The sequence below is a fragment of the Atractosteus spatula genome, chromosome 4 (genome assembly GCF_055471065.1).
Source record: "Atractosteus spatula isolate fAtrSpa1 chromosome 4, fAtrSpa1.hap1, whole genome shotgun sequence".
Taxonomy (NCBI): Eukaryota; Metazoa; Chordata; class Actinopteri; order Semionotiformes; family Lepisosteidae; genus Atractosteus; species Atractosteus spatula.
The window spans coordinates 34,281,091-34,286,633 of record NC_142709.1 but is presented as its reverse complement, the minus strand read 5'-3'; the positions used below and the strand labels follow the sequence as shown (position 1 = coordinate 34,286,633).

The following is a 5,543-nucleotide window of genomic DNA, read 5'->3' as shown; positions in this document are numbered from 1 at the left end:
AATTAAATTTGTACAAAAATCCCCAACAACAAACATTAAACCTCAATTACGATTTCAGCCTTATCCGTACAGAGAACAATAAAAACGGCATACTAAAAGGGACCATGAAATACAGAGAACCTGAACAGAGAGGGAAGGAAGTCCCGGAAACTGTCACTATAAAAAACTCCAAACCATCTGCTGTAATACTTGATCAATCCAAGCGGGAAGAAAATAAAACTAAATACATTACTGATGCCCGTCTTTCTCAGCACTCATCCAGTACACTCTCCCACCTCAAGTTCTTACAACAAAAATAGATGCAGGCCAGCAATTGCAAGACACAGATCCGTTCTACCCCGCTCAGTCAACTCCAGCTTTAAAATCTGCCATCACAACTTAAAAAAAGCCAGCCGTAGTAAAAACACAATCGATCCTGTGGCCACTCATATTCAGAAAAAACACCACAAAGAAAAAGCTACTGATTTCACTTGATTTCCCATTACAAGTGATCTTAAAGAGCTGTGGATTTTCAAATCTATTGCAAAACGCTTGTGGGGAGATGACAAATGATGACACTGAATCACTGTTCTCCTGACCTTTCACCCGAACCTATAACCCTACCGTTCTGTGACATCACCAGTTACTTTAGAATTCTACACATTCCTGTGTCCACAGCACGGAGGACAGTGTCCCAGATCTGAAGCAGCAAAATCAGACGCAACAGCTGGAATACAGATCGTATTGTACACTGTCACAAGAGGGGTTCCCGTGCGGATCCTATTCCTTCTGGAGGCAGACTCTGTCCTAAGGTTCCATAGTGTAGTGGTTATCACGTCTGCTTTACACGCTGTAGGGCCTGGGTTCGATCCCCAGTGGAACCAAGATCGTTGTTCCTCCTAACCCCGTCCCCCAAAAGCCATCGCATCCTTCCTTTAACGTGATGAGTAAAATAGTAAAGATGTCTCTACCGTGAAATACTTGCAGCGTTAATGGTGTCAGAGCAAGGTGATCGCTCGGACGTGGTCTACTCCTGCCTCGTGTGCGACTGCGCTTCCTAGCAAACACAAAGGGGCTGCTGGTCTCCCTCAAGTTTTCCACAGTTCCTGTTCATCTCCCAGAATCACCAATGCACACACTGACTAGAAAAAGACATGAATATCACACGAGTTCCCCTTTTATGTTCTAAGTACATCAACATTCACTATTACCCCAAGACACAGAAAACCAGCATCTGCAGCCCCAAAAGATACTTCCAAGGGCCACAATGGATTCCCACGGGTCAGCAGTCCTTTTAGGTAACAAAGAGAGGGCGTTAGAAAGTCTATGACGCTACAAAGAAGAGCAGCTGCACATAGAAGAGGGATGCCACACATCCAATTTCCCAAATCTCTCTTTGGGCTATGTGGGGAGTCCTCCTGCAGGCTGCACCATGCATTCCCCTCATTTCAATAGCGGTTCACCAGGCCAGTTTCTATGGTCCTTGCCTAGAGCTAATCAAAGTCTCTGCACAGTACCTCCATTCCACTGCCAATGGCTCGCGTGATCTGCAGTTCCTGGACCCATGGTTCCTCTCCTGTGTGGTCTCGCAGCCTGCGGTTTCCCTTGCGCTGCCTGTCCTGGGTCGAGGGCTTTGCGGAAAGAGAGAGTGCCCCTCTATTCAGGCTCCCATCTTCTTAGCCCTTCCGTTAGCCACTCCCCCCCCCCCACCCAGGGGGTTTTCCACTGCTTATCAGGAGGAGGCCTGGGTCGTTTGAGAACTGGGAGTATGCAGACCTTAGGTGTTATGGGCCCTATCACTTCTTTGTTTCCTGCCCCCTCCCCCTCTGCCCAAGGTGTGGTTCAAACTGGCTCAGCAGCCACTCACACCTCTGTGCCTCAGTACCTAAGGTGTGTTAATTGCTTCCTGTCAGGATGGCCAGTGTCTTCTTAACCTGCTGCTAATTGTGACCTGTTCGTCATCTGCATGAGGCGATCGTCAGTGCTCGCGGAACAAAAGAGAAGGGGGCGCTTTTAGGGCTTGGCGGTTGTGCTTCGACCAAAGCCATCTTCTGAGCACCTTAGAACACTCTCAGGCGCATCCAGTACACACCATAAGGAGAAACACGTTCCACAGCAGAGGGATGACACTTCTACTTGAAATGCGAGCTCTTTCAGAAAGAATGAGCACACTGCGAATTAGTGCAAAGGTCGACTCTGGTGGGACTCGAACCCACAACCTTTGAATGTCTTCACACACTCACCGTCTAGAAGTCCAATGCGCTATCCATTGCGCCACAGAGCCACTGCTCACCTGACCTTTCACCCGAACCTTTAACCCTACCGTTCTGTGACATCACCAGTTACTTTAGAATTCTACACATTCCTGTGTCCACAGCACGGAGGACAGTGTCCCAGATCTGAAGCAGGAAAATCAGACGCAATACAGATCGTATTGTACACTGTCACAAGAGGGGTTCCCGTGCGGATCCTATTCCTTCTGGAGGCAGACTCTGTCCTGAGGTTCCATAGTGTAGTGGTTATCACGTCTGCTTTACACGCAGTAGGGCCTGGGTTTGATCCCCAGTGGAACCAAGATCGTTGTTCCTCCTAACCCCGTCCCCCGAAAGCCATCGCATCCTTCCTTTAACGTGATGAGTAAAATAGTAAAGATGTCTCTACCGTGAAATACTTGCAGCGTTAATGGTGTCAGAGCAAGGTGATCGCTCGGACGTGGTCTACTCCTGCCTCGTGTGCGACTGCGCTTCCTAGCAAACACAAAGGGGCTGCTGGTCTCTCTCAAGTTTTCCACAGTTCCTGTTCATCTCCCAGAATCACCAATGCACACACTGACTAGAAAAAGACATGAATATCACACGAGTTCCCCTTTTATGTTCTAAGTACATCAACATTCACTATTACCCCAAGACACAGAAAACCAGCATCTGCAGCCCCAAAAGATACTTCCAAGGGCCACAATGGATTCCCATGGGTCAGCAGTCCTTTTAGGTAACAAAGAGAGGGCGTTAGAAAGTCTATGACGCTACAAAGAAGAGCAGCTGCACATAGAAGAGGGATGCCACACATCCAATTTCCCAAATCTCTCTTTGGGCTATGTGGGGAGTCCTCCTGCAGGCTGCACCATGCATTCCCCTCATTTCAATAGCGGTTCACCAGGCCAGTTTCTATGGTCCTTGCCTAGAGCTAATCAAAGTCTCTGCACAGTACCTCCATTCCACTGCCAATGGCTCGCGTGATCTGCAGTTCCTGGACCCGTGGTTCCTCTCCTGTGTGGTCTCGCAGCCTGCGGTTTCCCTTGCGCTGCCTGCCCTGGGTCGAGGGCTTTGCGGAAAGAGAGAGTGCCCCTCTATTCAGGCTCCCATCTTCTTAGCCCTTCCGTTAGCCACTCCCCCCCCCCACCCAGGGGGTTTTCCACTGCTTATCAGGAGGAGGCCTGGGTCGTTTGAGAACTGGGAGTATGCAGACCTTAGGTGTTATGGGCCCTATCACTTCTTTGTTTCCTACCCCCTCCCCCTCTGCCCAAGGTGTGGTTCAAACTGGCTCAGCAGCCACTCACACCTCTGTGCCTCAGTACCTAAGGTGTGTTAATTGCTTCCTGTCAGGATGGCCAGTGTCTTCTTAACCTGTTGCTAATTGTGACCTGTTCGTCATCTGCATGAGGCGATCGTCAGTGCTCGCGGAACAAAAGAGAAGGGGGCGCTTTTAGGGCTTGGCGGTTGTGCTTCGACCAAAGCCATCTTCTGAGCACCTTAGAACACTCTCAGGCGCATCCAGTACACACCATAAGGAGAAACACGTTCCACAGCAGAGGGATGACACTTCTACTTGAAATGCGAGCTCTTTCAGAAAGACCGAGCACACTGCGAATTAGTGCAAAAGTCGACTCTGGTGGGACTCGAACCCACAACCTTTGAATGTCTTCACACACTCACCGTCTAGAAGTCCAATGCGCTATCCATTGCGCCACAGAGCCACTGCTCACGTGACCTTTCACCCGAACCTTTAACCCTACCGTTCTGTGACATCACCAGTTACTTTAGAATTCTACACATTCCTGTGTCCACAGCACGGAGGACAGTGTCCCAGATCTGAAGCAGGAAAATCAGACGCAATACAGATCGTATTGTACACTGTCACAAGAGGGGTTCCCGTGCGGATCCTATTCCTTCTGGAGGCAGACTCTGTCCTGAGGTTCCATAGTGTAGTGGTTATCACGTCTGCTTTACACGCAGTAGGGCCTGGGTTCGATCCCCAGTGGAACCAAGATCGTTGTTCCTCCTAACCCCGTCCCCCGAAAGCCATCGCATCCTTCCTTTAACGTGATGAGTAAAATAGTAAAGATGTCTCTACCGTGAAATACTTGCAGCGTTAATGGTGTCAGAGCAAGGTGATCGCTCGGACGTGGTTTACTCCTGCCTCGTGTGCGACTGCTCTTCCTAGTGTTAGAAAGTCTTTGACGCTACAAAGAAGAGCAGCTACACATAGAGGACCCCTATCAATTCTTTGTTTCCTGCCACCTCCACCTCTGCCCAAGGTGTGGTTCAAACTGGCTCAACAGCCACTCACACCTCTGTGCCTCAGTACCTAAGGTGTGTTAATTGCCTCCTGTCAGGATGGTCAGTGTGTTCTTATCCTGTTTCTAATTGTGCCCTGCTGTTGTTTGTTGTCTGCCTCAGAAAACTTGAAGTGTAAAATCTTGGGGTGGAGGCATACATTTCACAATCCTGGCTACTAACGCAACTTAATTAATCACAGCCTGTTCCTCCTTCTACAGTTTGCATTCTGTGACAATCTCAAATTCAAGCCACAGAGCTGTCTAAACCTTTACTCAGTGCGGTATGAGGTTTGATGTAAACTGTATTGACGGGAAAGTGTATTTTAAGGCCCACTGCCTAATGCCCTTACATTTCACTTAGGCGCTCGTTAGTGATCGCGGAAAAATAGAGAAGAAGGCACTTTTAGGGCTGGGGTCTTGGGTTTGCGCAGCCAAGTGGCATAAGGTGCTGATTTTTAGGTTTCAGGGGGGTGGGCTCGAATTCCACCGGTGTCAGAGCGCATTGCATCGCACGGGATGTGTTTTAAAGCAACTTCACAGAAAAATATCAGAAACAAGAGAGCCATGTAGAATCTTTCTAAAAGGAGGGCTTCTACACCAGGGAGGCTTTGCGTTTCTTTGGTCTTTCAGAGTCTTCGGGGCATTTTTTAAACTGCTGGTTAGATGACGCGATCAAGCTATCTAGTCACCAGGAATGATCCATTCAAACGCCAAAGTAGTGCATGGTAGTAGGTGACGGGGCAGAGAAGAAAAAAAGAACACTCCACAAGACTAAGCAGTCAGTAAAATAGTTTTTATTTGATTTCAGTTTGCCTCCCGACCTTTCTCTATTATGTCTTTAAATAAAATAAATGCAGTCTGACTACACCACCCTCAATACAGGTGAGGGAACTTTTTCTTATAATGCTCAGGTTCTTTTACTCCGCTGACCCATACTAATTCACAGGCAAGACACCAACTTGACTTAATCAGACATGTATTCAATTCAGATACACCAAACAACTCCTGC

General features: G+C 48.4%; 5 non-coding genes across 5 annotated transcripts; 3 read left to right on the top strand and 2 right to left on the bottom strand.

Moving 5' to 3' along the window:
* Positions 1-790: 790 nt before the first annotated feature.
* Positions 791-863, top strand: trnav-uac (transfer RNA valine (anticodon UAC)). The gene has a single exon. It is a non-coding gene; the product is annotated as a tRNA-Val (tRNA).
* A 1,307-nt stretch (positions 864-2,170) lies between these two features.
* trnar-ucu (transfer RNA arginine (anticodon UCU)) lies at positions 2,171-2,263 on the bottom strand. Its single transcript has 2 exons — positions 2,227-2,263; positions 2,171-2,206 (listed from the first exon to the last, which is right to left on the bottom strand). It is a non-coding gene; the product is annotated as a tRNA-Arg (tRNA).
* Positions 2,264-2,480: 217 nt separating this feature from the next.
* Positions 2,481-2,553, top strand: trnav-uac (transfer RNA valine (anticodon UAC)). Its single transcript has one exon. It is a non-coding gene; the product is annotated as a tRNA-Val (tRNA).
* A 1,306-nt stretch (positions 2,554-3,859) lies between these two features.
* On the bottom strand, positions 3,860-3,952 carry trnar-ucu (transfer RNA arginine (anticodon UCU)). The gene is made up of 2 exons: positions 3,916-3,952; positions 3,860-3,895 (listed from the first exon to the last, which is right to left on the bottom strand). It is a non-coding gene; the product is annotated as a tRNA-Arg (tRNA).
* A 217-nt stretch (positions 3,953-4,169) lies between these two features.
* Positions 4,170-4,242, top strand: trnav-uac (transfer RNA valine (anticodon UAC)). The gene has a single exon. It is a non-coding gene; the product is annotated as a tRNA-Val (tRNA).
* Positions 4,243-5,543: the final 1,301 nt, after the last annotated feature.